Source organism: Belonocnema kinseyi, chromosome 1, assembly GCF_010883055.1.
Source record: "Belonocnema kinseyi isolate 2016_QV_RU_SX_M_011 chromosome 1, B_treatae_v1, whole genome shotgun sequence".
NCBI lineage: Eukaryota > Metazoa > Arthropoda > Insecta > Hymenoptera > Cynipidae > Belonocnema > Belonocnema kinseyi.
The window spans coordinates 123,942,105-123,955,202 of record NC_046657.1 but is presented as its reverse complement, the minus strand read 5'-3'; the positions used below and the strand labels follow the sequence as shown (position 1 = coordinate 123,955,202).

The window sequence follows — 13,098 nt, the reverse complement described above, 5'->3', positions numbered from 1 at the left end:
ACATATAGAATCCATTGTATAAGTTTGATGCAGGCTAAATCATTTTTGATGCCAAGAGAATTTTTAAATTTTTCCTGCGAACGATAAAAGATATCATAACAGATTGAGAAGTATTTTTTGTAGAACTTTTTATACTGAGCAAAAATTTTTCTAATCATTTAGTTGACTATAGTTCTTTGTAAGAAAAATGTGAAAATTATATTATTCGAACAAAAATTCTCTTCATCAGAAAAATAGTTTAGCTCGTATGAAACTGATAAGATTTCTTCGTCATTCAAATACCAATTCAGAAAAGACATCAGAATTGAATGCTTTCAGATTTGGTATATTGAAAGCGTTCATCTTTATGATTCAATTACTATTCATGTGAAAACATGCAGTATTGGACAATTTTAAGTGTAAAGCATTTTCAGTTTAATCAATAAATGTTAAGTTTGAATGCTCAGTCAGTCCTGAAATTATATTCTAAGGCCTCAAAATAAAAAGACTAATTTTTTCTTGGCATGCGATTTTCCTGTAAGCTTGAAATAAAATATAAAATAAATTTCTTTTTGACAAGCTTTTATTTAAGTGTGCCATAAAGAAACATAATAATTGTCTCTTAAAAGCAAATTTTCAATAATAAGAATAATGTCACTAAAAATAAAAGCATGATGTGCATGATATTGTTGATGTTTTCGAATAGTACGAAAATCCAAAAGGGGGCGCGGAAAGGGGTTAAAAGTTGGGAAATTAACTTAAATTTGACTTTATTTACATTTATATATATTTAAATATGATATTTATATATTTAATAAAAAAATATTTCAAATCCTTTACAAAGAGACCCCTGTATTTCCTAAAACCTGATGTTGTACGTTGACGCTCCCTTCCTCAAATTTTGAAGTCTACAACTTGGAAATCGTGCAACATTGAAAATCTGAATGTATAATAATTATTTCAGCTTTAATTCGAAAATTGGAATCGCTCGTTAAACTTTTGCAAAGCGAATGAACACACGGGAAAAATAATATAAGCTGTCTGACTATCTATAGATACCAGCAAGTTAATTCACTCTTTGAGAAAACATAATAGAATAATGCATTTTATTTTTATTAATGATACCTTCATAGCTTATGATCTAGATATTCCGTTTTCTTCAACTTATTGAAATTTTGTTTCCATAAATTCACAAAGCATTTTTGTCAAATTTCAGACAATCGTGACAAATAATTGTTCAAAACCATTTTCTGTTAGTAGTGCAGCAATTTAGATTGATCGCGCACAAAAAACAAAACAGTTTTTATAAAACATCAATTTCCCACATTCTTAGAATGTAAATATTCCAAATACATTGTCAAGGAAAAAGTGAATGGAAATAAAAAATAAATATGTTCAAGATGTAGATTTGTGCATATTCCTTGTTATAGAGTCGCTAATTGCGCCTGTTCCGCTTGTTAATGGATACGTAACGATAATCCTTATAATTTCGTGAAAACATTTCGCTCTTAGTAGAACTGATGATGATTAGTCGTTTTTTAGTCCCTAGTTATCACTAACTTCAGTAAACAAACCTTGATGGCATAAACTTAAATTTAGTTATTTCCACTAATAAATTATATCCATGTATGAAACACACATATAACATATATGTATAACATATATATTTATTTAATAAATATTATTTTCATTAATTAAAAATATATATTTATCAGGCATATCCGTATTTTTTGTGACAACAAATCTGGGCATTAATCAGACAGTAAATCCGACGCAAAATCATGTGTTTCAATTTCACAATCCTAAGTAAGACCCGATTTATGGTTGAATTTGGGATCAGATTTTTTTGAATACAGGTCCCCCCTTAGTAGTGTCTAAAAAGGTCAACAGTTTGTTTTCTTACGTCACCAATTTATAGACTTGCCATTCAGAGTTTATTGGCCCCGCAGTGACATAATAATTCCAGATTCAATATTTATCATGATACTATAACATTTTAATAAAAGTAGAAACACTTTTACTCTAAAGAGCTAATTTTAAATAGAGAATGAGTATAAATTTGATTGTCGTAACTTTATCAAGAGTTACGTTCACTGATAACCATCCTTGGGGTTAGATAATGATCATCATTTAAATTGGAGCCGAAGAATGAAATTAAGGGCATTATTATTTCCTGAATTTAATTCTAGTCCCCTTCCTTTTAAGATGAATATGATTGTTTAAGGAACACGATTCCTTAAGGCTTAAGTGAATAATTTACATTCTTCATTCTTTTTTAAGAGTATATACTATATATATATATATATATATACAATACTCACAATCCGTCTCGAGAGGGATAACTCCGGCAAAACCGCAGCTTTTTAACAACTTTTGTCACTTTGTCCGATTGACCAACACTTTGTGAACACCTTTTGATAATATAAATCTCATGGAGATGAAATCACTACACTTAATGTTTCTCGTTTTCCTTTTAACTTCTACTTGCTCTATGTGCCTTATTTCTCCCGCACTTTTTCACTTTCTTCTATATTTTTTCACTTCCTTATATTTTTTAGTCCTCGTTTCTGTATTTCTTCCCTCCCTAGTAGTTTTTTTTTACTTTTCACTTGCAAGGCCTTAATTGTCACTTCCTTACTTTTTACTTTATTTTTTAAGTTTCTCCTGACTTGTTTTCTTCACTTATTTAGTCAACACTACTTTCTTCATAAATGCTTGAATGAATTTCCTTTCGGTTTATCTTCTTGTTATCCGTATTAGTTATGGGATCGCTGGACTTTGTTAAGAATCTCGAAGAATGTGTTAAGCCGGCATTTGGAGCTTGACCCGAGAGAAGCGGTGCGTGGAGATGAAGTGAGTGTTGGATCGTTGAAGCACTAAAAGCTACCTGCCACCTCCCACTAACAACTAACGTGCAGTCCATCTCGCTGTTCTCAATATTACAATACACCAACAACAATAAATTGACCAGTGTCTTTCAATGAGCGCACCCACTTCCTCTCAAATACTTGTCAACTTTTTGTCTCTTTCCACTCTCCATCTACTTGACTTTTTCTTGCTCTAATCATTAATTCAGGCGGATGATTATATCCTCGATTATACATACCCAGTATACTTTCCCCAGTTTCCTCCCTATTTTATTTTTATCAGTTTGCTTCCTTAGATTTCCTCAGTAGTTGCAGTCTTCAATTAAGGGCCCGGATGCAATAAGGGGCCGAGCGCTTAAAAACGGGAACAATTATTGTCCAAGCAGCTCGTGACACCCACACTTTAAAGTTAAAAAAATTATGGGCTTGTAGAATGTCAAGGCGAAACTTTTTTTCTATTTTAATTTTTTTAATAAATATTGTTAATAATAAAATTTGGAAAGTAAAAAAATTTCTGTAGTTCAATTATTTTTTAGAACAAAAATCATCATGACTCAGCCAAATATTATTACTCTTTCTTGAATAGCGAATAACACATGCCTTACTGGAAGTTTTTAAAAGTTTTAACTTCTCTCGATACTTTTTTTCGGTGGAAAATTTCCCTAGAGCGGAAAAATTTGAGGGGGGGAGGGGCAGAATAAAAAATATTCATTGTAAAAACTCCAAACAGACCAAATTTTCGCCTTGTGGTTCTCAAAAACAAACCTATATATTTTTCTTTTGATTAAAAAAAAAATTAATTCGGATAGCACGTAATGGTGGTACTGTAAGTTTTCGCGGTTTCGAGCGCTCGTCCAGTTATTACATCCGGGCCTTCAATTCTTCCGCATATCTTAATCTTTTTAATCAAACCTGTTTTCTCGATGTCTGTTAGCTGAGTATAAATAAACAACAGTGTGGCCATGATATTTTAAAATATGCATTAATTATCGAAGATCCTGTATTATACGGTGGCAGAACACTTCGTTGCAATAATAATCAGTCATATTTTGTATATTATGAAAGGATTCTACACAAAGTGCATGGAAAAGGCATTTCGGTCAAATTGGGTGAAAGTTCGATTTTCTGATATTTATCGAAAGTCGGAATGAGACCATTTCATCAAAAGGCCTTTTCTATACATTTTGAGCGGGGTACTTTTAAATTTTATAAAAAATAAGCACATTAACAAACAAGACTCATGACATCTAAAAAGTCTATACCTTTTTCGCGACTTGTAAGATATCAATTGTACAAACAAATGATATAAATAAAAACGCACTGTCTAAGGTTATGGAATTTTTCGTTAAGTTATAACTTAATACCTTTTTCAGCCCATTCAAGGCTAATTTTACGGAATTTCCCGTAATTCTAACCACTTTTCCACCTTGTTCAGGGCTAACATTACGGAAAATTCCGTAACCATAGACAGTGTCAAATAAAACTGGCTTAAACCCTTAAAAATTTGTTGAAAAATTAATAGAAATCCAGAATCGATCAAATCAAGATGATTTATGGAAAAATATTTTTCTAATCTGATAATTAACCTTTAAATTATATGTGAAAGAGTCTATTAGCACTGTATGGGTGAATTCCTTGGGCCCTCATAAGCGGAATACAAAATTTTATAATATTAAAAATTGCGACTGATTTTTCTTTTTCTTGACGTATTCTGAACAGGAAACTACAACATAGTCGTGACATATCTTCATGTTTATATCGCATATTGACAAAAAGATAGCCACTCTAATGCACTGTAATTTTCCCATGTTTGAAAAATGGTCACCATTTCTGCACAGGGTGCCAACTAAGTCTCAGAAAAAGTTATCAAACATTACATTTAAATTTTGCTTAAATTATTACACCTTATGAAATGATTTTTTTTACCAATTAAGGTACAGATATTCAAAGTTTCCTTCTTGATTCTCGTGAGACACTTCACATACTTTGAAAATTCACTGAAAAATTTATAAAAAGTGATCTCGATGCATAATTTTATTTTGCTAAATACAAACGTTCGCCTTTATAATAATTCCTGCATATTTTAAAGAACATTTCTTCTACTGATTTCTTCTTTTATATTTTTTACATCTACTTAACTTTTCCTATGGGTTTTCCTTTTTTACATTCTCATCAGAGAAGATATTCAATTTGTGTAAAATTTGACCCCCCGCCCCCAGTTTTTGTCAAATGTCCACGTTTGGAGACCCCCTGAATCCGAAAAACAGGTTTTTACTAATATGTCTGTATGTCTGTTTGTTTCCACAATAACGTTTGAAAAAATTAATCTATTACATTGGCTTTTGGTACACTCGTTTAGTGTCCTAAACTGAATGCCAAGTTCGTTAGCCAGCCATTTTGGATAAAAATTCAAAAAGCGGGCACATTTTCAATATTTTCGAGACCACTTTTTTCAAAATTCAAAAATTCTCTGTATGGTTATTCATAGTTTTCAAAAATTCGAACGATTTATCGCAATTACTTTTTTCATAAAACCAAAAATTGCTAGAGTTATAGCATTTACGAAATTCCAAAATTAAAAATATAAAAAGAACCCTTTTTGGCCAAATTATGCAAAATACGGTAAAAGATGAGAAGTCAAAAATTGTCCATTTGAATAAGATCTATAAATTTATCATTAATCACTTTTTGATACGATGCGTAGTTTTGGCTTTAATCATGAAAAACTTCATTACAAGTAAACAAAAAATTTGCCCGTTGCGTGGGCACATTCTCATCACAACCTTTGTCTTTTAACTTTTTTTTCGTCTCGTGTGTGGGGTTTCAAAAAATTAAATTCTTTAATGTTTTTAATGCTATTTTTTACGATTAAAAACAAAAACAGTACTAACGAAATATTATTCATGACAAATAAATCATTTTTACATTCTCATCATAGAAGTTATTACATTTTTGTACCCCCCTCCCCCCCCCGGCTTTATCAAAAGGTCCACGTTTTGAGAACCCCCTGTATCCAAAAAGTAGGTTTTTACGAATGTGTCTGCCTGTCGGTCTGCCTGTATGTATGTATGTGTGCCTGTCTGTCTTCCAGCCTCGTCAGCCTCGTCAGTCTCGGCAGCCATTCATTTTGAATAAAAAGTCAAAAAGTGAGCGCATTTTGAATATTTTCGAGATAACTATTTTAAAATTCAAAAAATTTCGGTACAGAAATTTATAGTATTCAAAAAGTTGAACAATGTATCCTGATGATTTTTTTCATAAAACCAAAAATTACCAGAGTTATAGCATTTACAAAATTAAAAAAAAAACACACGAAAATGAACCTTTTAAACCAAATAACGGAGGATATAAAAAAAAGTCAGAAAAAGGAAAAGTTTAATTTTTAAATGCCCTACAAGATTATCATAACAAATTTTTCAATTTTCTTGAAAAATCAAAAATTTAAATTTTGATAGGATACAAAATAATGGATAATTATCTTTAAAAAAATCGGTGTCGTTCAATATTACTATTTTTCTTCTATGCCATACACACTGCTTCGATTATTGCTCAGTAGACTCATTCTTATTGTAAAAATATTTGGTTTAAGTGATGAAGTTTTTGAAAAAATAACTTTCCTTAAAAAAAAAGAAAGACATTGGATGAAGAGTTAGTATTTCATAATATTCTAAACATTAATTAATATTAAAATACTAAATAAAACTATAGTGTTAAATTAAAACATTTGACCAAATTTAACATAATATAATTTAATACAATAAATAAACAAAGGTTGTTTACCAACAAATAATCGACAAATTTGTTATAAAGTATTTTTTTGATAATACGCGTAGTTTCTATTTTAATCCTGCAAAATCATATTGTAAATAAACAAATTTAATTTTTGGTAAAAAGACACAACATACAAATTTAAAATGTTACAATTAAAATGTAACTAGAAAAAAATTAAATGTAAAATTTTTTAACGTTTATGTATTAACAAAATTGTTTTCCTAAATTAGATCTAAATTTGGCTTTTGCCCTTTTATTTTCACGAGAGACACCTGATGAGAATATATAACCAAAGATCATTCAAAATCACTTAATTTTATATGCCAAAGGTTTGACCTTCAATTTTAAATTTCCGTGTCAAACACTATCTCAGTGATATCAATACATTTATGTAATACTTTTCAATTATGTATGAGTAACTATTTTTCATGTATAATTTTTCTACCCTATTTGGAGATCGAGAAAAGTTATAAAATCTACCTAGATATTGTTTCTTTATAAGCATAAAAAACGATAAAATAATGAATTGATTAAACATTTTTGGACATATATAGTTACATGAATAATTAAGCCTTACAGAGTAAAGCACTTTTTCCAATAATTTAACTATAAATTACATAAAATTTAGAAATTTCTTGTGACCTGCATTATTATATTTTCCCTGATGCCTGTTTCATGCATATGTTTCATGTAAATTAAAAAAAAAAGTATGTTTCACTGAAATGCAATGCAATGTAGTTTTCTATACTTGAATAAAGCCTAATATATATATATATATATATATATATATATACATATATATATACATACACAATCAGGGGCTACAAAGGTTAGCGTTTTAAGATAAAGTGTAAGAGTCATCGATGAATGCACTCGTACTTGGAGAAACTAAATGTTATTTTCTTTGTTCAATTTCTATCAAGTAAACAATAAAGATATATACAATCAATAGTGTTTGTGGTTTAACAAGCATTGAAATCACCCTAAGGAAATTTATCTTACCAACACCCAATTTCAATCACATGCGAACTTTTTATATTAAATGATTTTACGTAAGCTTACTTGAAAATTATTATGCAAATATTTATTTATTTTTTTTAATTATTGATTCAAGTCAGATAGGTATTTGCACTCAACATAACTTTTTTTGTTAATTAAAAAAAAGAATAGAAAAAGGACGTCGTACGAAAGTTAGATCTTTGATGATTTATATCCACGTAAATAATACCACTCAATGGAACATCATTAGAGGATAAATGGGAGTATAAAAATGGCAGGTAAATCATACTCGTAAATACGAAGTGAAGTGCGAAAAGTGAAAAAATATTCCCGAGAATCGATTAAAGAACACTAAAAAAACTCTGAAAGTTTATAGCTCTATTGAAAATTAAATATTTTCTTAACGAGAAAACGTAATTTTTAAGAATGCAAGATTCTGAGAGCTCATGAAAAAAGGAATGCATAGTTTGCGTCATTAGCGAGCCAATCTTACAACTCTTATACATATATATGCGTAAGTTAAAACACATTATAGACATGATTATAGTGTTAATGTTCTATATTTGAAATGCATTTACTTGAACTGGGTAGTTGACTTAGAACATTAATAGCAAGATGGTTTTATATGTCATACATGACGTTGATCAAGTTTTTTCTGCAATCCCATTCATAAAATAATATAATTAAAATGAATTTCTTAAATGGGACAATCGTTCATCAACCATTCATTTACATTCATCAGCTCACCAAAAAAACCTACAAGCATTTTTATCCTAACTTCAGATAGTTTCGTTACAGCATGTCGGTCTGCGGAAAGATAAAATTATCCGGCGCCAGATTAATCTGAAACCTGTATGAAACATTTGCCAGCGACGGATAAATTGTATATTTTCGCTCGGACTAGCTATAAAGTTAGGATACAAAAAGTTCGGGGGTTTTCTGTGCTGTTAAAAATTTGTTATTTTTATTATTGGTTTTTTTCATAAAGAATACTGAATATTTGATTGATATAATTTCTGATCCGTCGTTTTAAATAATTTTAAATTAAGTTTAAATTATTGAAACTCTATAAAATTAAGATTCATTTAGGGACTCATTTGTTATTACTGCGATTGATATTTAGTGTGTGGTATAATAAATCAAGAATTTACATACATTTCAAAACCAACTAAGATTTTATTTCTGAGCCGATTTTGAATTTATCAAGCAATAATAAGAATTAAATTTGGAAGAAAACTGTCGAATTTTTCTTCTTTTTAGTGCAGCTGATTTGTTTATATCCATGTATTTAAAATTTGTTCAGAATTTTTTATAATATGATGACATTTGAATATTAAAAAAGTTTGAAGTTCATGATTGTAGCATACAGATCATTTTGTGTTAATCGTCTTTTTAAATTCCAATTCTAGCTGATAAGTATCTCCAATTTTTAATGAACATCGTTCAGTCTTATTATGTACTTTAGTGGGTTTTTAATTCTCATACCATGTATGGTTAAAATATCTCATAAATCGTTTGAAAATATTTTTTATAAAAATATTCTACATCAGAAAAAAATGTAAGTTTTGAAAGTATTCAAAATAATTTTAGTGCAAGAATTTGTGGCCTCTGATATTAATCTCTTTCTACTTTTTTAAAGTCAGTCTTACTCTGGTTATTAAAAAATAGGTCAAAAATGGAAAAAATGTATTTTTTTAAGTTCATTAAATTTTTCTACACTTATATGTTTGTATTTATTATGTGTGTATAACCAATATTAAATTTCTTTTATAGCGTTAGGTTAAAAGTTTTGAAACCTTTTCCTTCTTTTTACATTCTCATTCATGAAGGTGTTATTGAATCGACCAAATTGTCCATCGCTAGAGTATTGTAGAAAATTCATGCTCGCAGATTAGGAAAATAAGATTTAATTAATGTCTCTCTGTAGTGGAGGCCGCCCTACAGAAGATAATGATCCTCTTGTAGATAATTATTAATTTAAAATACTAATGCATGCAAAATAAATTTAGTTGATGTAATTAATATTTAAAGGACGATACCTCTTAATATATTAAAATTAGATTTAATTAATTAACTTATATTTGTGCTTATAATTAATTATTATTAATTATCTACTGTAGGTTCATTATCTAGTGTGGGGTCATCTCCCCTATATGTCTATTTAGAAAACGATTGACTATTTTTAATTTCCAAGAATTTCATAGCTAAAACATTGAACCCTCTTTGTGATTAGTATCCTTTTTAATTCAACACAGGTGGATAGCCGCGGACCTATCAATTTTATCAAATTAAACCTTATTCTTATTGTTTAGAATTCATGTTCGAGTCCTTAATAATAAAAATGTCATTGATATATTATTTGACATTTTTTCATTTTGACTTTGTGTGTTTTTTATTTTTAATTTCTACGGGGAGTCGAAATATTTTTAAAAAAATCTCATTAATCATAGAAAATGTCTGGGACTAAAAATTGTGAACTCTTGACCTGCTACCCTGAGAAACGTGGGCCAGCAGTTAAGGCCGAGAACAGGGTGACTAAGACCGTGAGTTTGATGTAATTTTTTTTTATTATGTATACAATAAAAAAATTAATATATGGCAGCATAAAGCAAGGTTACAAGGTTTAAAAAATGTTTTAAAATACTATTATCAAATTTTTTTAATAATTAAAAAAATGTTATGCCTACGCAGATAAAAAGTCTTCATTCGAAGTTAAGAGTGGGCTTGTTTCAAGGTGTAACATAAAGAAGACCAGATCCGTTAAAAGACAGCATAGCTTGAAATCTTTAAAACGAACTACTTATAGAACTACAAGTTAGCCCCAATATATAGTCTTGAAAGTAGTCGGTAGCGATAATATGGGCTAACATCAAGTCACTGCATGGTTCAGAAACTAGCTGTTAGCTAGACGGTAGGCTAGCGCCAAGCCGCTGCATAGTTTTAAGACTTCATGATCCAGGTGAATTTTACTCACCCGATGGTCCAGGTGGGACTTAAGTCCATGAGGTTTTTCTCAATGTTATTTTGATTCTTAAAATCTGGCAAAATTTACAGTTTTTCTCCTGAGTCTATAGAATAAACGATGAGCAACTATTTTTCTATTTGCACTTCTATATTTTTTAAATAATCAATTATCCAAACACATGTTCGGAAAAATGGAAACCTTACTAAAAAATTAATATTTTCTTTAAAAATAAATTGTATGAAGAAGCGCTTTACACGTGTATAGTACTCAGATAGGGCATAAAAAAATATATATCTCCATATTCGCGGCTGAAAAAAGTATAATCATTTTAGTGACGGTAAATTTACGTATTTCAGACAGATTGAGACAAGCAAAATTACTAATAAAAACAAATTTTTTTTAGTTTTAAATGTTTATAATGCAAAATATGGATCTAATAATGCAATTGATGTATTTCGTGCATATAAATATACAAAAAAGAACGAAAAAACGCGATAAAATGAGATTTCAAAATTGACCAAAGCATTAGCGCCGTGGTCCAGGTGGGACTTTCAGGAACCATGACATGCCCTTTCTCCATTTTCTAAATATTTTAAATACAAAAAGGCACTGTGCGCTAAAAGTCCCACATGGACCACGAATTGTTAAAAATATTCTCTATAATATTAAAGAAATTGTTTTTTAATCAAAAAAACTTTTTTTAATTCAAAGGAATATGTTTTCTAAGTTTTCTTTGACCTGCGTATACAGAGTGGACACGCTGGGTCTTACATACATGGCGAGTTGAATGCTACCCGAATTGCACAACAGCAGGGGAGAAGCCATTATACAGGGGTATTTTCATATTTCGCGCCTCTAAAAGTTGCATTCGGATCGGCCATTCGGCCAAGTCCGTGCATCTTCGGATCAAGTTTATGATAGTTTCCATGATTGCGTTTGAAACTTCAAACGGTTATGTTCATATTCACCAGTTTGCCCTAATCGCTGTCAGTAAATGCAGGCAATGTTAATTTAAAGTTTACGCATGTAAAATTTCATTCACTTTATTTGAAACATATCCTGTTTATTCATAACATGCCTTTTTATACAGTAAAAATAAGCGTTAAACACCATTCACTCTTCGCCCACTGGAAGCACAGAATATTATTACTATTTTATAGTATTTGTAACTTAGCAGCTATTCTATAATGTTATTGGCACAGAAAAAAATGACGTTTACTTCTCAGTTCACATGCCTCACTTCATTATTAATTAAACACTTTTATTATTTGTAATTACTATATAACATAACCTATATTGTTTTGACATTTGTATCCATTTGATGTTTCGAACGCAACCATGAAAACTATCATAAACTTGATCCGAAGATGCACGGACTTGACCGAATGGCCGATCCGAATGAAACTTTAAAGGTGCGAAATATGAAAATACCCCTGTATAATAACTTCTTCTCTGCTGTTGTGCAATTCGGGTAGCATCCAACTCGCCATGTATGTAAGCCCCAGCGTGTCCACCCTGTATGAAAGAGTTGTTTCTTTGTTTCAAAGAAAATGTTTTCTTGGTGATTGATTTATACTGATTATTGAATATATTATTATTTGTATCGACGAGTAAAATCTTGGCACCATTACCTATACTCGCACAATTAAGAAACAGATAGGTGCGATGACTGGACGACGCGTCTCGCTCAGCTCGCTCTATTTAATTGTGACGTCGCAATTTTTCGCAGTTAGCTATAGCTGTTCAGAGGTCTAAAAGTTAGACATTGAGGGCTAAAGCAAACTTCATTACCTTCTTTAAGGCCCAAATCTTGCTGCCTTAGGTCGAAGACCAGGTAGGACTTGTTTTTAATATAAAAGGCTAAGGGTTAGTCATAGTTTTGTTTTAAATTGAAGACCCTTAAAGACATGTGATACTTCGAAAATTATCGATTTTTACAGTTTTAGGTTCCCCCGGCTTTTTTCCTAGAATAATAAATATTTTGTCTTAAAAATTTGGGAAATGATAGCGAACATACTAACGGACGCACCTGCACACTTTTTTGTGGGTTAATTAAAAAAATTAATTTGGCTAAATTTGATTAATTTATGTTGAGCTTAGAAATTAGTATCGATTTTATCAGTGTTAGATTCCCCCGGATTTTTTCCTAGAATAATAAATATTTTGTCTTCAAAATCTGGAGAATGAGAGCGAACATGCTAACGGACGTCCCCGCACATTCTTAAAAAAATTTTCGATCGTGACAAGATTCTCGTTTTTATCACCAAACTTTTTCACAGCAAATATTTTAATTACCAAATTGAACATAAAAAATTGAGCCTGACTGGTTTTAACAATTTCATATCGATAATTTTATTAATATAAGACTATTAAAAATACTTATGTCACTTAAATTTATATCTCCATAGGAAACTGTGCTTTTACCAGGTGTATACATATGAAACCGGTATTTTTTCAAGAAAAAAACACATTTATTTCAAGAGAATGATAACAAATATTTTATTCAAAGTATGCGCC

At 30.1% G+C, this 13,098-nt stretch overlaps 1 protein-coding gene across 3 annotated transcripts in view; it reads right to left on the bottom strand.

Moving 5' to 3' along the window:
- LOC117167560 (synaptic vesicle glycoprotein 2B) overlaps nucleotides 1–13,098 on the bottom strand; it is a 209,894-nt gene that overhangs the window by 56,548 nt on the left and 140,248 nt on the right. Inside the window, exon 1 of one of the 3 annotated variants that reach the window (XM_033352597.1) lies at nucleotides 2,301–2,880. The exons of the other annotated variants lie outside the window; for them this stretch is intronic. The gene's annotated coding sequence lies outside the window, so the exon portion shown is untranslated. Of the gene's footprint in view, nucleotides 1–2,300; nucleotides 2,881–13,098 lie in introns of those variants that run through there. 3 annotated transcript variants of the gene reach the window in all.